The 21360-nt window shown below is 46.0% G+C and overlaps 1 protein-coding gene and 1 non-coding gene across 13 annotated transcripts in view; one reads left to right on the forward strand and one right to left on the reverse strand.

Annotated features, from left to right (window-relative positions):
• Nucleotides 1-19370, reverse strand: part of Ppp6r3 (protein phosphatase 6 regulatory subunit 3) — a 112085-nt gene extending 92715 nt beyond the window's left edge. For 11 of the 12 annotated variants that reach the window (XM_090347208.1, XM_090347207.1, XM_090347204.1 and 8 more), the window contains exon 1: nucleotides 19285-19370. The gene's annotated coding sequence lies outside the window, so the exon portion shown is untranslated. Of the gene's footprint in view, nucleotides 1-7179; nucleotides 7843-19284 lie in introns of those variants that run through there. The other variant, XM_090347199.1, reaches the window with a different exon arrangement.
• A 509-nt stretch (nucleotides 19371-19879) lies between these two features.
• Nucleotides 19880-19952, forward strand: Trnaa-agc (transfer RNA alanine (anticodon AGC)). Its single transcript has one exon. It is a non-coding gene; the product is annotated as a tRNA-Ala (tRNA).
• Nucleotides 19953-21360: the final 1408 nt, after the last annotated feature.

The raw sequence follows: 21360 nt of genomic DNA on the forward strand, positions 1-21360 counted from the left end.
AGTGGCTCTTCTAAACAAGCAAAACACAGCAAAATTAGATGCTTTGTGACTTCTGAGGCTAGGTTGTAATGATGTCCTGAGACACTGAGGTATCCCTGCCAAAGGTGCAAGTGAAAAGGACCTCCCACTAGTGAAAATCAACTTGCCAAGTATGTAAATGAGCTACCTTGTAAGAAACTTCTACATCAGCTTTCTAAAGTTTTCAGAGGACTGACCACCCCAAAACCAAAACCTAAGCACCCACAGTGTGGTATCACTCTTAAGTTCCTGATCCACAGGAACTATGGGTGGTTACTGCTGTTATAATAAGATCACATTTATGGATCATTTGCTATGTACCAATAAAGATCTGACGCAATGAAACACACAATTCATTAAAAAGAAAAAAACCAAGATGCACAATACATAAATACATGCATCTAAAGCCATGTGCCAGTGGCTCACTACTATAACTGTTCAGGACAATGAGATCAAAGCAGCCAGGGCAGGAATGTCTATGAGGCTCTTTAGAAAAGCTGGAAGCAGAACTACATGTAGCTCAAGTGATAGACTGCTACCTAGCCTTGAACAAAAAACTTCAGGAACAGCATTCAGGCCCTGAGTTCAAGCCACAGGAACCCCCCCCAGCTTCCCTAAAAAAATTTTTTTTGGGGGGTCAGGGGTTTGGCCTAGTGGTTTAAGTGCTTGCCTAGCATGCACAAAGACCAGGGTTCGATTCCTTGGTACCACATATATAAAAAAAAGCCGAAGGGGTGCTGAGGCTCAAGTGGTAGAGCTCTAGCCTTGAGAAAGTCCAAGGACAGCGCTCAGGCCCTGAGCTCAAGCCCAGAACTGGCAAAAAAAAAAAAAAAGAAAAAGAAAAAAAATTTTTTTGGTGGGTCATGGGGCTTTGAGCTTGGCCTGGGTGTTGTCCCTGAGCTCTTCAGCTCAAGGCTATGGCCCTACCCTAGAGCCAAATCCAATTAGAGACAAGAATCTCAGGTCCTTTTGTGCCAGGGCTGGCACTGAACCTTGATCCTAAGATCTCAGCCTCCTGAGTAGCCAGGATTACAGGCACGAGCCACCATGCCTAGCCCCCCCCTCAAAAAAATTTTAAAGACATTCAAGTGATGAAGGTATGTATGAAAAGGTACTTGACCTCAGGAGTATAAATGAGAACTACCATAAGATTCGGGCAGAGGGAAGGGTTCATAGCAGTGGGGAAGATGGAGAGAGGGAAGGAATACCTGGGGGGGGGGGGGGGGCAGCGAGGACATCCTACACACTGCTGGCAGACTGAATTTGGTAAAACAACTCTAATACTTGTGCAATGTTTCTAAAACTGACTGTGTAGGTACACCTTATAATCTAGTGATTTTACTCTCATGCATATTACCAACAACAACAAAACCACAAGGTTCAGCAAAAAGGCACAAACTTAAGTATTCTAAGCAGTACTATTTCTAATAGCCTAAATATCTAACCAAACACCTAAGAATAGCTTCAAACAATTAAACTGCATATAGCAACAAGAAGGAATCATCAACCATTATATGATATTGACAAGTTCAAAATCAGGGGCTAGTGGTAGAGTGCCTAGCATGCACACAGCCCTGGGTTCAATTTCCCCAAACCACATATACAGAAAAGGCCAGAAGAGGTGTTGTGGTTCAAGTGGTAGAACCATGCCTTAAGAAAGCCCGAGGACAGGGTCCTGAGTTCAAGTCCAGAAACTGGCAAAAAAAAAAAAAAAAGAGAATGAAGTCAGACAAAAGGGTATATTCTAAGATTCTAATGAAGGAACCAAAAACTGGGTACAAGTCTACCAGTGCTGTAGATGTCAAAATAATGAATGCCCTCGGGGAAAATTAACACCAGTGGACATCTAGAAAATAGATTAACAAATTACTCAGTGGGGTTTCATTTGTAAAGACTTATTTAGAACATGTCTACTTTTCTGTATTTCTAAGTGGGTCATGGGACTTGAACTCTGGGGTATGAACTCTTCAGCTCAAGGCTACTGCCCTACCCCTTAAGCCATAGCCCTACTTCCCATTTTCTAGTGATTAATTAGAGATGAGAGTCTCTCATTCTTTAGTGTTAGGACTGGCTTTAAAACATAATCCTCTGGACCCTTTTTTTTTCCTTGCCAATCCTGGGCTTCAGCTCAGGGTGTGAGCACTGTCCTTGTATTTTCTCAAGGCTAGAGCTCTACCACTTGAGCCACAGCACCACTTCCAGCTTTTTTTTTCTATGTATGTGGTACCAAGGAATCGAACCCGGGTCTTCATGCACGCCAGGCAAGCACTCTACATAGATTAATATGTATCTATTACATACAAACCCTCAGCCTAATTTTGATTATGTTCTAAAATCTAAATGCCAGTTATTGCATATAGATTCCCTTCTTGACCTTCTTGAATACTTGTTTGTTAAACACGTCATTTGAAATATGATGTAAGGGGCCGGGAGTTTGGCCTAGTGGTTAAAGTGCTTGCCTAGCATGCACAAAGACCTGGGTTCGATTCCTTGGTACCACATACATAGGAAAAAGCCAGAAGTGGTGCTGAGGCTCAAGTGGTAGAGCTCTAGCCCTGAGAAAGTCCAAGGACAGTGCTCAGGCCCTGAGCTCAAGCCCAGGACTGGTTTAAAAAAAAAAAAAGAAATATGATGTAAAAATCAATGTTAATAAATTCTTTAATTAAAAAAAAAACGTAATCCTCACATCTCACCCTCCTAAGTAGCTAGGATTACAGGTGTGAGCCACTGCACCAGGCTACTTTTCTGTATTTCTATTCTACTTCCACAGAGCTCTTAAAAGGAGGGGGAAATGATGACAGTAGAAGGAGACTGACCTACGTACGGAATGCAGCTGTTAGCATGGGCAAATGAAGATTCACTTCATTCTTTTACGTCTATGCATGTTCAAGTTTCTCTTAATAAAAAACGGTCTTAAAATTTACTGTGGAGATAGGGCCAGGAGTTTGGCCTAATGGTAGAGTGCTTGCCTAGCATGCGCAAAGACCCAGGGTTCAAATTCCTTGGTTCCACATACACAGAAAAGCCAGAAGTGGTATTGTGGCTCAAGTGGTAGAGCACTCGCCTTGAGGAAAGCCCAAGGACAGTGAGTACTCAGGCCCTGAGTTCAGGCCCCAGGACCGGCAATAAACAAATAAACAAACAAACAAATAAATATCTCTGTGGAGGGGGATGTTGGGTGCAGTGGCAAACATGCAAGCAAGCAAACACACACACACACACCCCTTACAACAGTAACTGATGTCAGGAACTGGGACTTGTTAGCCCTAATGATAAGGTAGCCAGCAGGAAATAGGTACTCCTACTTTCTTCTAGGAATACCCTAAAATAGCCAGTGATGTTTCTTTTTAATCTTCACAACAATTCTGCTAAAGCATCTCTCTAACCCATGCCCCCTACAACCTCTCCTCATTCTTTCTTCCTGATCCTGGAAGATTATCAAGCTCCTTCCTGAAGCTTACTGAAAACAATAGTTACATGTCCTCTGTGCTCTACACTCTGGCTCCACTAGGTAGTTAGTCGTTAATGCAGTGTAGCCACGACAGGCACCTCAAAAGGAGGTATAGCAAAGACAGGGCCAGCTCAGAATTCACAAGGCTTATTACCACTGCATCACAAAACAAACTCCACTCCAACACTGGACTCAGCCCCTACAATGACGAAAAGAAGCAAGTGTAATATAGTCCCTCTCTTACTAAAAGGCTGAACTCTTTCCTCTTTCCTTTTCCCCCGGATGGGTTTGCTTCAGAATCTGTGCTGACCCACTTCTTTTTAATGTTCTTGACTAGAATTACACACACGAAGATCACATTAAAGTTTTCCAGCAATCAAAGACTCACATTCAAAAAAGCTAATGCTGAAATCTTTCACATGTCTAGATATAAAAATGAATAATGTGAAGGAGTAGAAAACCTACAAAATTGCTGACAAAAGAATAATCCAGGTTAAAGAAAGGGAAATTATAGCTCTTAAAAAACAAAACACACAAGCCCCACAAGTAACAAAGAAAATAAAAGAAAAAAAATCCTCTATGATAATGTTTAAACACTGACATTTTAATCAAAACTTGACCAAGCACTAGTGGCTCATGCCTGCATACTAGCTACTTGGGAGACTGAGATTTGGAGGATCACAATTCTTGAAGGAACACAGGTCCAGGTTAGCCTAGACATGAAAGTCCAGGAGTCTTCATCTCAACAAAAGTAGCTGGGTGTGGTAATAAACACACCACCTGTCATCCCAGCACAGTATAAAAATAGGACGTCAGTCCAAGTACAAGCCTGGGCAAAAAGTAAAACTGCTTTTCAAAATTACCAGAGCAAAAAAGAGGTGTGGCTCAGTGCTACAGAACCTGCCTAGCAAATACAGATTTCAGTTCAAATCCAAATATTATCAAAAAACAAAAACAACAACAAAACAAATCATTCACTTGATAATTCAGCAGTAGAGGCTTAAAAGAGTAATCCACGGGGCTTCGAGTTTGGCCTAGAGATAGAGTGCTCACCTAGCATGCACGAAGACTAGGTTCAATTCCTCGGTACCACATACATAGAAAAAAGCTGGAAGTAGTGCTTTGGTTCAAGTGGTAGAGCACTAGCCTTGAGGAAAGCCCAAGGACAGTGCTCAGGCCCTAAGTTCAGTCCCCAGGACTGTCAAAATAAATAAATAAATGGGCCGAGAGTTTAGCCTCGTGGTAGAGTGCTTGCCTAGCATGCACGAAGAACTGGGTTCAATTCCTCGGTACCACATATATAGCAAAAAGCCAGAAATGGTGCTGTGGCTCAAGTGGTAGAGCTCAAGTCTTGAGAAAGCCCAAGGACAGTGCCCAGGCCCTGAGTTCAAGGCCCAGGATTGGCAAAAATAAATAAATAAATAAAGTAATCCACACTGACAGTATAAGCAACCTAAATCTCAGAGACTACACACATCTGCTTACTTGGTCAATATACCAAAAAATCCTGGGCAAGATTTGAATTACTTATTGAAATTTAAGACTTAGCTGATAAGAACAAGGGGAATAGTCTCAGAGCTACCTCTCAGAGGGTTGTACTGGAAGCAAAGCTCCATCAAGGTACAAAATATTGTCTAGTTTATTCTCTGACAAAAACCAAGCATCCAGTGTCTTGTACAATGGTAGGAGCTCAATGGGGTGAACTGAATGAAGTATCTGTTGGCCATAGATTACATATGCACTGAGGGCATATGACCATTCTTGTCAAACTACAGCATAATAAACAAAGGTGGTGAACATATACTTGAAAATAAACAAAAGAGGAAATGAGCTTCCAAAAACAAACAAAAAGGTAAGTATGCAAATGCTGGTATTGGCCAATCCTGGGGCTTGAACTCAGGGCCTGGGTATGGCCCTTGAGCTTTCTCAAGGCTAATGCTCTACCACCTGAGAAGAAGTGAACCCAGGGCTTTGTGTATGCTAGGCAAGAACTCTACCACTAAGCCTGGCTCCAGGCCCATTGCGAGCATTCTTGAGTTCTTAGGTTCAATCTCTAGAATTGCTCATAAAAGAATAAAATGAGGCCGGGAGTTTGGCCTAGTGGTTAAAGTGCTTGCCTAGCATGCATGAAGACCCGGGTTCGATTCCTCGGTACCACATACGCAGAAAAAAAGCCAGAAATGGTGCTGAGGCTCAAGTGGTAGAGCTCTAGCCTTGAGAAAGTCCAAGGACAGTGCTCAGGCCCTGAGCTCAAGCCCAGGACTGGCCAAAAAAAAAAAAAAGAATAAAATGAGGGGCTGGGACTATGGCCTAGTAGTAGAGTGCTCGCTTAGCATGCATGAAGTCCTGCATTCGATTCCTCAGTACAACATACACAAAAAAAGCTGAAAATTGCCCTGTGGCTCAAGAGTGCCTTGAGCAAAAAGTGTCCAAGGACAGTGTCAAAGGACAGTGCCCAGGCCCTGAGTTCAAGCTCCAGGAATGGCAAAATTAAAAACAAACAAACAAAAACCTAAAACTAAAGTCAGTCAATGAATAAGAGTCAAACTACAAAAGTGAAAAGACAGGGCCAGGAGTTTGGCCTAGTGGTAGAGTGCTTGCCTAGCATGCACAAAGACCTGGGTTTGATTCCTCAGCATCACATACACAGAAAAAGCCAGAAGTGATGCTGTGCCTCAAGTAGTAGCTCTGAGAAAGTCCAAGGACAGGGCTCAGGCCATAATTTCAAGCTGAAGAGAATTGTTAATCTCAAAGATAGAACTAAAGATAACACCTAAAAATGACTTTTTTTTTTTAAGAAATCAAAAACAAAGAGCATGGAAAACCAGACATGGTAACAACACACACCTGTAATCCCACACTCACGGAATGAGGCAGGTAGATTTCAAGATGATCCTGTGCTGTGAAAAGAGAGGAGAGGAGGGGAGGGAAAAAGGAAAGGAGGAAAGAGGTGCTAAAAACAGAGGATCCTTAAAAATAAGCTAAGTGAAAAACAGTAATCACACATACCTCTTTATATAAAATGTCCAAAACAGACAAATGGGTACAAAGTTTTGTTGGAGACGATGAAAATGTTCTAAAATTAGATCATGGTAATGATTTTACAATTCTTTATTAAAACTCTTTAAATTGTGTGGTTTAAGGGTGAACTGTATGTGAATTACATCTCAGTAAAGTTGTTCTTTATAAAACCCAATGTTTAGGATCATACCTGACAAATGGCAATATAGCTGCCATCCCAAGGCCAAACTGATCCTGAACCTTTTGGAAACAACCTGCATCATCTAACATTGACGATATAGATGGCTCTACTACCCTGAATGCCTTCCAAAGTCTGAACTTTGGGGAAAATGCTTTTGCAAGTGTTGAGAGTAGGGCTCGGAATTTGGCTAGTGGTAGAGTGTCTAAGCATTAACGAAGACCCGGGTTCCATTCCTCAGTCCCACATACATAGAAAAAAGCCAAAAGTGGTGCTGTGGCTCAAGTGGTAGAGCTCGAGCCTTGAGAAAACCCAAGGGCAGTGCTCATGCCCTGAGCCCAAGCCCAATACTCTCCAGTAATGAGACATAGAATAAAATGAGACTCGTTCATTCTGAAATACAATGACAAGGAATACACTACAGCCAAGCATGCCAGCATGGACAAGAGTCCTCATCTGCCACGCTCCTCAGTTTTAATGCCACTGAGCACCCTGCCAAACCGTCCCTCACCTGCCCTCTTTGCCTTCTTCCATTCTTGTTTGGAAAACCACAATCCTGTAAAAGGAAGCAAAAAACAGAATCGCAACACCTGCATTTCAACTCAAGAAATGCCTTTCCCACATTTTAACCTATTCACCTTTCCCACAGAAAACTTCACCCTTTCTCTACACCTCTCCTCACTCACACACTGCTCACCCCAACTCTCCCTCATCTCACTGAAACATGCACATGTCTGTGATTCCTACTACTTGACCCCCTCATCTGCCCTTTTCTCACCAAGGAAGAGCCCATGAATGCCAATCTCCAGATAGGCCCTTGGCCTGGTCCTTTATCTTTCCCAAAATTAGGGTCCCAGAAAGCATCTCCTCTCTACAAAACCATTTCCCACCAACATGACAATAATGCTGTGGTTCATCCCATCTCAACAAAATCCCATTGGTGTGGCATTTTCTTCTATCCTTTCTGACTCACACTGCAATGTGAGGGCTGCTCTTCCGCCTCTTCACACCTGACCTTAAGCTCAGGCACCAGGCAGGTTCCTACAACACTTGCCCTGGCTTCACCTTGGCGGCCACTCTCACCTGGTTGCTCCTGACTCAGAGCTGGCCCTTGCTCAACCTCACAACTCTCCAGTTCCACCTCAAGTCCCAAGGCAGCCCAGACCTCTCCTGTCACCTCCTACAGGATTCCCGTCAGCTTCAACATTTTCCTAACTGGACAGACCCAAGCCCAACTCCTGATTTAGCTGTCACATCTGCTCTTCCTAGATTCTTCCCTTTCTTCTTAAATGGTGACTCCCACCCCAAACAAAAGTCCCTCATCCCATCCTTCCCTTCCTTTCCCTTCCACCTACATCAATCTGCGCAAATCCTGCCCGCTCTCTCTTCAAAATGAATCCAGAATCCAACTACTTCTCACCTACCACCCCTGTTCCCTGCAGTTCAAGCTGGCACAACTGCTCTGCTGGGTCTCTGCCACAGCTCCTAGCCTCCTTCCAGGAGCACAGGGACAGCTATTCTTAACCCGGCTTCAGGGGGACCTTTAGAAACCAGATCATGTCATACTTCTGCTCAAAGTAGACTCACAGAAAAAGACCAAATCTCAGCTACGGCCCAGCAGACTTATTCCCCCACTTCCCTCCTGTCCCAGCCACACTGCCCTCCCAGAGCAAACATTCATACACACTGCACTTCATGCACACTAGACCCTCTGCTTAGAATGCGTGCTTGTCCCACCCATGGTCCCCTCACCTGTAGAAGGGCCATTCTCAGGAAGATCTACCTTGACCAATACATTGAAACCTGCAAACAGACCCATCTACGCATCTTTCCTGCTGCCACATGGATACATTCACTTTCTTTTCTCCTCCCCTTCCTCCTCCTCCTCCTTTTTTTGGAGGGGGGTGAGAACTAGAGATGGAACCCTGGAGCTTGTGCATACTAAACAAGGAGTCTACCACTTAAGCCATACTCCAAACCTGTTTGTTTGTTTGTTTGCATGTTTAATATAGGGTCTTGCTGCTATAAGCAGCAAGGTGAGCCTTGACCTCTAAATGCCTGTCTCTCAAGCAGACAGAATTACAGGCATGGGCCACCAAACCCGGTACTCCTGGGATCTTTTCTTGCTTCTCTCACTAAATGTAAGCTGCATAGAGGGTCTGCTTTGTTCAATGCTAACCTACAGCAGTACCTGACACATAACACATCCTCAAATATTGAATAAATATCTCAAGATTTAAAGAAAAATCATAAAACAAAATAATTCAGTTTGCAGTTTTATGGCATGCAAAAGTAAAGTTACATTATGTAAATAGAAGGCAACACCATAAAAATAAAGCAATAAAATACCTTGAGGCAGGAGAAAGGAAAGTGATCAGGAGAAGGACCCACAAGGATTCAAAACTGGTGACAAAATTCTATTTAAGCTGGTTAGCAAGTCAGCATTGTTAGTTTCCATTTTTAATAGCATCTGTACACACTATGTGATCTATTCTTTGAATATATATGAGCTCATTAAAACTTGAAAGAAATACACGGCTAAGAGTTTGGCCTAGTGGTAGAGTGCTTGTCTAGCATGCACAAAGACCTGGGTTTAATTCTTAGGTGCCACATACACAGAAAAAAGCCATAAGTAGTGCTATAGCTCAAGTGGTAGAACTCTATCTAGCCTTAAGAAATCTGAAGGACAGTGCCCAGGCCCTGAGCCCAAACTCAGGACTGGCCAAAAAAACCAAAAAACCACCTTGAAATATAAGTAACTTGGAAGGAGCACTGGCAAGCTATGGCTCCTTAGGCGAATGCAGCCCACTGTCTGTGTTTATAGTGAAGCTCTGCAGGAAACAGCCACCTCTGCTGCAGTACACCGAGCCTGAAAAACATAAAATATCACTAACTGGCCCTTACAGAAAATACTGAAACTCGGTGCTGGTGGCTCACACCTGTAACCCTAGTTAATCAGGAGGCTGAGATCTGAGGATCTCAGAACCAGCCCCTGCACAAAAGACCCAGGCTTCAATTAGTCACCAGAAAACGGGAAGTGGTGGCTCAAGTGATAGGGTGCTAGCCTTGAAGTGAAGAGCTCAGGGACAGCGCCCAGGCCCAGAGTCCAAGTTCCACCACCGACAAAAAGAAAAAAGGAAAAAAAAAGAAAAGGAAGTGGCACTGTGGCTCAAGGGAAGGGCAGCAGCCTTGAGCTGAAGAGCTCAGGGACAGTGCTCAGACCCAGAGTTCAAGCCCCATAACTGACCAAAAAAAAAAAAAAGAAATTAAGTATGAAATCAAAAATCAAAATGTGTTACCAGACTCAATCACCTGTTAATACACTGTGGTCCTTTAATTCAGATGGAATTATCCACAGCACCTTACTTAGCATGATGAAAGTATGTATGGTTTTATATAATGCAGGGGATTCCACAACAAAGTTACACTTATAAATGCCATAGGTGCCAGGGAAATGGTAAAGACATTTTAGAAAACTGTAAAAACCTCAGGGATTTCTCTCTACTCACACCAAAAAAAGGATTATATTTATTCATGCTATATGTGTGAAATAAAATGTGTAGGGGCCAGGAGTTTGGACTAGTGGTAGAATGCTTGCTTAGCATGCACAAAGTTCTGGGTTCAAGTCCTTGATACCACATACATAGAAAAAGCCAGAAATGTTACTGTGGCTCAAATGGTAGATAGATCTCTAGCCTAGAAAAAGCCCAAGGAAGGCCAGGCACGGTGGCTCATGCCTGTAATCCTAGCTACTCAGAAGGCAGAGATCTGAGGATCAAAGTTCAAGGGCAGCCCAGGCACAAAAGGAGACTCATCTCCAATTAACCTCTAGAAAACGGGAAGTGGGGCTTGGCTCAAGGGTAGGGAGGTAGCCTTGAGCTGAAGAGCTGAGGGACAGTGCTCAGGCCCTGAGTTCAAGCCCCAGGACTGGCAAAAAAAAAAAAAAAGTGTATAACATAACCCTAATTTGAAGAAAAAACATCTTGCATAAACACCTACTACAAACCTCTCTGACCAAAATCACCATCACCTTGTATTACCTGACAAGCTTTCTTCATTCCAGTTTCTCCATGGCCCACAATATTTCATTTCTCTTCCTCGGGGCATTCACTGAACCTTACAGACTTGTTTCTGCCCTTATCTCTAAGGAAAACAATAATGATACAAGTACCACTCCACTGGGCACTTGGCTAAACAGATATTTAATATTCACTCCACAGGTAAGGAAAGTAAGATCAAAGGTGTCTACTAATACAAGGATAACGCAGCTGGGAAACTACGCAGCCACAAGTTCAATCCAGCTTATATTTAAGAGTTTATGCACTTCTTAACCACAATATATTCTCAATATCTCCTCAGCAGCAACTGATTATGATAGGAACGAATGCACCTACCATAACGTGAATCAAGGATTAGAAACCCACAGTGGGACCAGGAGCTAAAGACTTACCCCTATAACAAAAGCTACTCAGAAGGCTGAGATCCAGAGGATCACAGTTCGAAGCTAGCCCAGGCAACTAGCAAAAAGCCAGGTTAACGGTGGAGCTCAAGTGGCAAAGCATCAAAAAAGTAAGAAGCTAGGCAAGTAGTGGACCCAGAGTCCAAACCCAGGTATCATTAAAAAATTTTAAAGCATACAATATAAAAACATATCCACAGGAGAAAAGAGATCAAAGTGTTATTAAATTTGAAGGGAGAACCAGATGCTGGTAGCTCTAGCCTGTAATTCTAACTACTCAGGAGGCTAAGATCAGAGGACCATGGTTCAAAGTCAGACTGAGAAAAAAGTCCATTAGACTCTTATCTCCAATAAACTACTAAAAAGCTGCAAGTGGTGCTATAGCTCAAGTGATAAGAGTGCTACCCTTGAGGTGAAGAGCACAGGGACAGTGCCCAGGCCCTGAGTTCAAACTCCAAAAGTGGCACCAAGAAGAAAGGAAAGGAAAGTAGAGGAGAGGAGAGGGGAGGGGAGGGGGGGAGGGAAGGGTAGGAGGGAGGGAGGGAGGGAGGGAGGGAGGGAGGAAGGAAGGAAGGAAGGAAGGAAGGAAGGAAGGAAGGAAGGAAGGAAGGGAGGGAGAAAGAAAGAGAAAAGATAGATCTGAAGAGAGAGGGTCTCGCTTGCATCAGATCTGCCCACTTTCCTAAGACAAGAGAAATTCTGTGTAGCTTCATGTCAACAAAAGAAAACCTAGAGCCACTGTCTCCTCACCTACTACAGAATGACAGAAAATATTTTACTCCCCCCCAAAAGTTAACCATTTATTGTTAATTTTGAGATCCATCTGTGATTTTTCTCTTGAAACAAATGTACTTAAAATGTGGCCCGGGCCAGGCTAGGCTAGGCTAGGCGCTCGTGGCTCACACCTATAATCCTTGCTATCCAGGAGTATGAGATCTAAAAATCACAGTTCAAAGCCAGCCTGCAGGAAACTCTGAAGACTATTATCTCCAATGAACCACCAGAAAATGGGAAGTGGAGCAGTGGCTCAAAGTTGTAGATTGCTAGCCTTGAGTAAATAAGCCTCATGACCAACAAAAACAAAAACTGGCCAAGCTGGGCTACTATAATTCTAAGGAATTCTCTATAAACTGAGATTTCTCTGCCACCTCTAGGTTCATTCTTCAATAGTATAAATTTTACTCTATGTACTAATGACCTTTCCAGTTGTTTATTTTTTTTTTGCCAGTCCTAGGCTTGAGCTCAGAGCCTGAACACTGTTAGTGGGCTTTCTCAAGGCTACAAAGTACCACTTCCTGCTTTTTTCTATGTATGTGGTACTGAGGAATCAAACCTGGGTCTTCATGCATGCTAGACAACCACTCTACCACTAGGCCATACTCCAGGCCCCTCTTTCAAGTTTTTGTCAGTCAAAATCATGATTCTCATGACAGAACCCCCAAAGGGCAATCAAGTCAACGTTCCTCCCGTCACTGTCCTTGTCTGGAGTTAGAAAGTGTAGTGTAGGTCCATCTAATTTGCCAAACTGCCCTTGAGTACATCAGGATGCTGCGCTCTCGGGCAAGCTCTCCTTCTCACTCTCCCCCAGTGTATCTCTCTGCCACCAGTATTCTTGCTCAAATTTAAATTGGGCTCCAGGAGCCAGAGCTACATAAAATCCACACAGGTTGCCCATGTCTGACTTGGCATTTGGGTCTACCTTTATTTCATCAGCCATTTTAGATTCACTCACTAATGTTCCCAAACTTAATCTATACTTTGGGCCACCAGACTTCATGGCAGTCAACCTTTGGAATATGAATAATTTCTAGTTTGGAACTAATAATATTTAGTTGTCCAAAGTCATTAAGAAGAACATCAGCATTTGTATATATTTAGTTAAAGCCAGGTACCAATGGCTCACATCTGTCATCCTAGCTAGGTGGAGGAGATCTAAGGACCACGGTTCAAAGCCAGCCCTGGATAGGAAAGTCCCCGAAGCTCTTATCTCCAATTAACCACCAAAAAAACCCAGAAACTAGAGCTGACACTCAGGTGCTACCCTTGAGCAAAAAGCTCAGGGGCAGTGTCTAGGCCCTGAGTTTAAGCCCTAAAGAACCTCCCACCACAAAAAAAAAGAAAAAAAGAAAAAAAAATCAGCAACAAACCACGTGTGGTTAAAGCATACCTGTAATCCTGGCACCCAGGAAACTAAAAAGCAAGAGGATCTAGAGGTTATATGGCGAGACCCTATCTTAAGAAAGAAAACAGCCAGGCACTGATGGCTTACACCTGTAATCCTAGCTACTCAGGAGACTGAGATTGGAGGATCATGGTTCAATGCCAACCAGTGCAAGATATTCAATTAACCACCAGGACTGGCCAAAATTAAAAAAAAAAAAAAAAAGCACGAGTCTCATTTGATCCTCAGGATCTGAGCTGTTGGTTAGTACAGTGGAAGCTAAGTAAGGTTAGCTAGTTTTTCTTAGAAAGTACTAAAAAAATATAACTAGCCTCTTGGCTTTAGTCAGCTTTCATATTTATGGCTTTCCTTTTGGGGGGAGGGAATGTTGAACTCAGCTCTTTGCATTCACTACCATTTGAGCCAGGCTTACCCCTTTTTTTTTGTAGTTATTTTTCAGATAGGGTCTTGTACTTTGCCTGGGTGGCCCTGCGGTGGTGGTGAATCTCGTGTCTCATCTTCCCAATTGCTGGAGTTGTGAGCTATATGCCTGCCCTTTCTTAAGAAAATTTAGATACTTTTTTCTTTTTATATTAACACAAAATTATATGTATTATATTCTGGGGCATAGTATTTTAGTTATTAGATAGTATGCTGACCAGGTGATTAGTGTTTCCATTGCAATGTCTTTTTGCACCTTCAAAAGCTTCTGTTCTGGGGCTGGGAGTTTGGCCTAGTGGTAGAGTGCTTGCCTAGCATGCATGAGGACCCGGGTTCAATTCCTCGGCACCACATACACAGGAAAAAGCCGGAAGTGGTGCTGAGGCTCAAGTGGTAGAGCTCTAGCCTTGAGAAAATCCAAGGACAGTGCTCAGGCCCTGAGCTCAAACCCAGGACTGGCAAAAAAAAAAAAAGCTTCTGTTCTGAAATGATTGGTTTGGGGGCTAGAGATGTAGCTCAGCAGCAAAGTACAAAGCCCTGTGTTCATCCCCAGCACTGCAAGAACTTAAAGGCAAAAATCAGAATAATAATTAGCTTTTTATTTGCTTTTGGTCAGGTGTCTTTCCTTTTTTCCAGTCGTGGGGCTTGAACTCAGGGCCTGAGCACTGTCCTTGGACTTTCCTCAAGGCTAGAGGTCTACCACTTGAGCCACAGCACCACTTCCTACTTTTTTCTATGTATGTGATACTGAGGAATCAAACACAGGTCTTGGTGCATGCTAGGCAAGCACTTTACCAGGCCAAACTCCTGGCCAGGTCAGGTTTCTTAACGGGGGGGGGGGGGGGGGTGTAACTGTTATTTCCCTAGGGGACGTTTTTGCCTGTCACACCTGTGGTATACTTCGAAAGGGTAGAGGCCAAGAGTTCCACTATCACCACAGCCACTCCCCCACCTAGATAAGTCAGCCTCAGGGATCACTGGTGTTGAAGATGAAAAACTCTTATCTGGGAGATCCTAGGTGGGCCAGCATTAGAATCTGGGATCTACCTCTACAAATTTAGGGTGGCATTGAGAATCTTAATTTTAAAAGCTTCCCAAACAACATTTCAGCAGTTGGGCTTTGTTTTGGGTTACTAGGTCCTTTGGGGAATCGGTGAGCTTGGCCTTTGAAGTAGCACCTACATTCTGCCTTGAAGGTTATTTCAGCAAGGTGAAGAGATGATGCTCATGAATCCTTTCATAGGCACCTAAAGAATGAGTTTTAAAGTAAATTTAAATGAGCCTGTTTCTGGTGGCTCAGGCCTATAATTTTAGGTATTCAGTAGACTGAGACCTGAGATCACAGCTCAGAGCAGTAAAGTCCATGAGACTGTCCAGTTAACTACCTAACAAAAAGGCCAGAATTGGAGTTGTGGCTCAAAAAAAAAAAAAGAAAAACTTTTTTTTTTTAAATGAATGATTTAACAGACTAAAACTGAACCATTTTCTCCTTTACCTCATGGAAGTAATTACCACATTGTTAATGACCCTTTCCCAGAAACCCATCCCCATCAGTAATACTAGGGCTTGCTCCTGTGGTAGTACTACTGGTATTTCTTATTTTTGTATCTTTTCCATCAACATGCCAGTCACTGTCAGTTTTTGTTGTAGACTGTATCTACCTTCAACTTCTCTACCTTTTCCCAGAGAACTAGTCCTGGATCAGTTTACTCATTCTGCCCTTTGAGGGCAAGAGAGAAGCATATGGTGTGCTGACTTGGCTTCTAGCAAAGGGAGAGCCCTTCGTGCCCTGGACTCTGACCCAGAGCCATCTGAGGGATGGCTTTCCTCCACTTAGGAGGAAATTTAGTTCTCTATCTCACTTACTGAACGGAAGACTTGCTAACATGAAAACTAACCAAGTTTTTGGCAACTTCATGTTATTATTTGGACATATAAAAGGCAGAGTCATGATGGCACTTTCCATTTTCATCCTGAAATTTTGTCTAGGGATGTGTTGAGAAATGTAGGCAACCTGATCTACTTCTAATCTTCCCTTTTTTGATCAGCAGCTATATTGAGTCCTTACTCTGCCAGGAATGGGATTCACTGACTAATAAACCAGTAAGGACTTGTATTCTGGGGGGAGAGACTGGCAGTTACCAAGACCAGTTAACAAAGCCTGTTAGGATTCTAGAGTCAGTCCTTTGTATCTGTGTCTTCTGCACCTCCAGCATCACCTAGCCATTGATTGAAAGGTTTTTTAAAAATTACAGAAAGTTTTCTTGGCACCAAGCACTGTACTGAATCCCTATGAAGTAAGTGGTGTATAGGTATGCCATGCTGTTCCCACTAGCCGTATCCCAATTCTTCAAAGTGTTATTCTCCCCCCAACCCCCCCTCCCCCAGTCCAGGGCCTGGGCACAGTCTTTGGGCTTTCTCAAGTCTAGCTCGATACTACTTGAGTCACAGCACTACTTCTGGCTTTTTCTGTATATGTGGTACCAAGGACTTGAAGCTGGGTCTTTGTGCATGCTAGGCAAGCACTCTACCACTAGGCCATGCTCCCAACCCCTATCCTTGGGACTTTTGTGCACTTATAGCTAGAGTATTTATTAGTTAAATTTCTGCTTAACATGTATAGATATTTCCTTTCTTGACATTCTGTAAATGTTGTAGCATAAAAACTATATTTATATCGGATAATTTAAGTAATCTAGAGATGATGTAAAATATACAGGAGCTGTGTGTAGGTGACATATACAGACACTCAGCATTTTATAGAGGGGTCTTGAGCATCTTCAGATTTCAGCATCCACACTGGCAGTGGGAATGTCCTGGAACCAAGTCCCCATTCGTACTAAGGGATGATGATCCTGCATATGGTCTAGGCCTGAGCACTGTCCTTGAGCTTTCTCAAGGCTAGCGCCCTACCACCTGAGCCACAACACCACTTCTGGCTTTTTCCTATATATGTGGTACCAAGGAATCGAACCCAGGTCTTCATGCATGCTAGGTAAGCACTCTACCACTAGGCCAAACTCCCAGCCCTGACCCATGCTTTTTTATGCTGACTTTCAGCTGAGCTCTGAGAAAAACTTGATTTTTCACTACCATTAACTCTTCTGAATTGTGGTAAAATGTAGTATCTTAAACCAACATATATTCACAAAATTGTAGAGTTCTCAAAACAAACTGAAATGCAGAAAACAAACTAAACACCTGACAAATACTGTTTTAAGGAAGAAAGGTTTACTTGTAACAAGCATATCACTTTCTGGATCAAACTGATGCTAAAAAAAAAAAAAAAAAAGTACTCCTTACCCTATCAAGTCTACTTTCTTCACTATTCATTTACTGTCCAGATGACTCTCAAACTCTCAATTAGTCACTGAAACTAGCAAGCTGGTTTTTATGAATGATGTTTTGGCAGAGGGTGTGGGGAGGAGTGTTACTTTGCTCAATTTTACACAGAGGATGAGTCTTCTAAACTCAAAACAACCTTCCTCCTGTCTTTAGGTAAGTGAGACCAACAAGATGCTCAACAGAAGACTGAAGTCTATTTATTAACTACACCAGTGTAACAAACTATGCCAAGGCCAAAGTAACTAGCACCAAAAGAAAGGCAATGATTTCCAATATCATGGAGGATACACAGAGCAAGCCCTGAGAGTGGTTAGTCTGACAGGGGCCCAGTGCATTGCCTTTGGTTAAATATTCCAGACTCCCTGAGCAGTCCCGGAGAGGGGCAGAATAGCTGCTAAAGCACTCATCCAGACAACAGACATCTCCCAAACTACAGGCTGAGCATTCCTTATCCAAAATTGCATGGCACCATGAGTTACTGTCCAGATCTTGAAGTTATTTACACAGATGTTGCCAGTTAAGCACACAATTCAAAATGGTTCAAAATCTGAACCTTTGAGCCCTGATTTGATGTCCTTTTGATTTTGGATTAGGGATGTTCAACCTGTATCTTAACTGAAGACTACTTCAATATAGGAACCTTGTGCTTGTTCATAACAAGGGAGAATAGTAAGGACCCTGGAGTTCCTGATATGAGGGCCAATCACATTCCACAGTACCCACTGAGCAGGAGAGGAGGAACAATCCTGCCTAAGCTCTGGAGGAAGGGTTTTTCTGCAGTTAAGTGTTCCTTTAAACGTAACACTTTGAAATGCCACCACTTAACTCCAGCAAAGCCGTAACTTAATGAATTTTTAGGAATCCCTCCCTTGGGTGGGTGGGGGGAATCAAATAACTGTGAAATATAGAGCTTTCCTAATTGTATCTAATCACTTGAAATGCAAATTTCAATTAGTAATACTAATTGCTAATGGCTGAGCTGATTACATGTGCCAGGCATGTTGTCTGGCTACTTTCCTTACACCACCTCATTTACATTCACTACTCAGTTATGTGTATAACTTGGCCATTTGTGGGAACAAGCTCTTAGACACAATTAGTACCAATATTCCCATATTACTGAAGAAGCACAGGTTGAGTCACTTGCCCAAGGTCAAGAAGCTAGAAAATGATCAGGCACAGATCTGAAACCAGACAGTCTAGAAGAAGGCTACATGGGCATCTTCGCCCTTGCTGCCCAAGGGGCATTTCGGTGGCTGGAAATCTGAGTCCCTTTCTCTGTTGCTGCTGATCTACGACGTGACCTTGAGGACAAAACACCACAGTAAACTTTCACTTAATCGAGTGAAACAGTATCAACATGCACAAGTGCTTCTGGAATGATAGATAAACCACCACCACGCACCCCCGCCCCCACCCCCAAGTGCAAAACGTAAACAAAGCCCTGGGGTCCCCGCCGGCCGGGACAGAACACACTGCGACCGACAGAAAGTCTCCAGGTTGAGCGGCCGGGGCAGAGGAACACACCGGACGACTCACTCGCTTCCACCTACAACTCAAAGTCCAAGTTCCGGTCCCCGCGAGCCGGACGTGGGAGCCGCGCCGCGACCCCGGGGGAGGCCGAAGCTGCGGAGCGGCTCCGGACCCGGCTTTCGTGCATTTCCACGACTCCGCGGCGACGGCCCCGAAACCCACACAACTTGCTCCGGGAAGGACGGGAGTCCCCCGGCGACTTCGCGAGTCGGGAGGCGACTTTCTGCCTCCGCGGCCGCGGGGGAAGCGGAGCCGACGCGTGCCCAGCCTGGCCGGGAGCCGCCCGCCCGCTCGCGCCCGCTCACCCGCCCGCCCGGCCTCCGTCCCGCCGGCCGCCCGCCCGCCCGCCCGGCCTCCCCGCCGCGCCAGGCCGCGAACGCTCCGGAGGCCCGAGGCTGGCGGCCTGACCCGCCGCCCGGCCCGCCGCGGCCCGGCTGACAGGAGCGGCCGGCCGCGGCCCGCGGGGACTCGGAGCCGCCGCGCCTCCCCGGCCGCCCGGCGAGCGAATTCCGGGGGGGAGGGGAGAGGGGCTGGGACGTTCCCTCCCGCGCCGCCCAGGCCCGGCCGGAGCCCCGCCGCCCCGCCGCCCGCCCGCCCGCGAGGCCCGCGCAGCCCGCGCCGCGGCCCGCTCCGCCGCCCCCACCCCGCCCCACCACCCGGAGGTGCCCACGACCCACCGCTAGTTGCGCTCAGGCGGGAAACGCGCTCACCGACACCATCAGCGAAGCGCCCAAAATGGCGGACGTATCAAGCAGGCCTTGAGTCTCCCCCCGCCCTCCCTCGGGGCGCTTCTCGGCCAATCGCAGACGTAGCCCCGCCCCCTAGCAAAGGCTCATTGGCCTTCTCCCCCCGCCCCCCTCAACCTATTGGATCTCCCAGCGGCTCCTCTGCCCCCTTCCAATAGGCTCTCAGGCCTTGTCAGTCAAGTGCGAGGAGGGCATTCTGTTCCCAGGGACTTGACGGATCCGGAACCTTTAGGACCCGGAGTCTGGGAAACAAATCAGAAACCCGGAGAAGCCGAGCTGGGTCTCCCTACGCCGTAGCAACAACAGAATCGCGGCTTGATGGACGCTCGGGAACACCAATGAGAGCGGCCGATGCCTTTTAACCCTAGGTTGAGGCAAACCAATCGCGGCCCGGGACCTCAGCCTGCAGGGAAACCAATGGGGGCGCTGCGGAGGCCGCGGGCGGCGGGGACCCGGCGGGGACCCGGCGGGGACCCGGCGGTGACGTGAGCCACATGGCGCGGCGCGGCGGAAGTGCCCCCGAGCTGGGGAATTAGCTCAAGTGGTAGAGCGCTCGCTTAGCATGTGAGAGGTAGCGGGATCGATGCCCGCATTCTCCACGCATGAATTTTACCCTCTGAAGCCCCCGCCCGGGCTACCGTGGCCGCCGCCGCGTCGGGGCCTGGGCTGGGCTTCTCCTCCCCGGGGTGTCGGGCCGAGGCCCCCACCCGGGGAGCAGTGGCTGTTTTGGAGGAATTTACCCTCGAGCCCCTTCCACTCCGGGCCTCCCTCCCCCGAAGCCTCCCGGGGCGCCATCACGTCCCGCCGTCCTGTTGTTCAGAGACAGCAGCCAGGGACAGGACGCTCACCTGCTGGCCAGGGCCGGGCAGATGGGGTGGAGGACAGGGCTAAAGGCCCGCGTGGATGGTCCCCCTCACCACCTGGGAGACGCAGGTGAGGGCGGAGGGCGGAGCTGTTCTGGGAGCGGGCATTCACGTCGCAGGACCCCGAGGACAGGAACAGGAGGAGAACAATGGCGCGGAGACCTAGCGTGGCGCCCTGGAGTGCTCCGGAGCAGGCTGGGTGCAGAGCGTGCAGCACCAGCCTGGAGGCTCCCCAGCGCTCGCAGCTCCGGCCTGAGGAAGGTCCCCCAGCAGGTGCAGGGGCCACCCCGGTGGGGCTGGCTGCACCAGACGTGGCCTTGCTAGCTCCAGGCTCCTGGGCTAAGGGCCGAGATGCTGGGTTGGAGAATGGCAGAACCTGCCATTCCAACGCACCTACTGCCTTTCCAAGTTCAGCACTCTTGTCCTTTGCCAGGACCGCAGCTGGTCTGAGCATCCCCAACCCTTACTGAGGAGTTGTGTATAGCTGGGGACAAAGTGAGACCTGGGAGTGCTGAATCCCTGTCTCCCTCACCTCCAGTCTTGTGGCCCATGACAGACTAGAAACAGCTCTTTAAAGCTCAAAATTGTATTCTCTCCATGTTACAGATGAGGGAACTGAGGCCCAATGAGCATTGCAATGCTAAGTACTAATCTTGACTGTGCCTTCAAAGCTTTCTGACTTTCCATGCATGTGTATGTGTATGTGTGCATGCACACATGTGTGCCAGTCCTGGGGCTTGAACTCGGGGCCTATATGCTGTCGCTGAGCTCTTCAGCTCAAGGACACAGCACCACTATGGGTTTTTTGGCTGTTAATTAATTGGAGATAAGAGTCTCACAGACTTGAGTGCCTGGGCTGACTTTGAACCATGATCCTCAGATCTCAGCCTCCTGAGTAGCTAGGATTCCAGGGATGAGCCTGGCTCCCTGAGCTTTGTCACTCCAGGCTAGCACTCTACCACTTGAGCCACAGCTTCACTTCTGACTTTTTGCTGGCTAATTGGAGATAAAGAGTCTCCTACCCTAGCTGGCTTCAAACCTTGATCTTTAGATCTCAGCCTTCAGAGCAGGAGGTATGTGGACTTACTCCAGGTCTTCTCAAGGAATAATATCTATAGCCTGTGTTCACAGCCCACCATCCAGG

The sequence above is a fragment of the Megascapheus bottae genome, chromosome 16 (genome assembly GCF_031878675.1).
Source record: "Megascapheus bottae isolate mThoBot1 chromosome 16, mThoBot2.hap1, whole genome shotgun sequence".
Classification (NCBI taxonomy): Eukaryota; Metazoa; Chordata; class Mammalia; order Rodentia; family Geomyidae; genus Megascapheus; species Megascapheus bottae.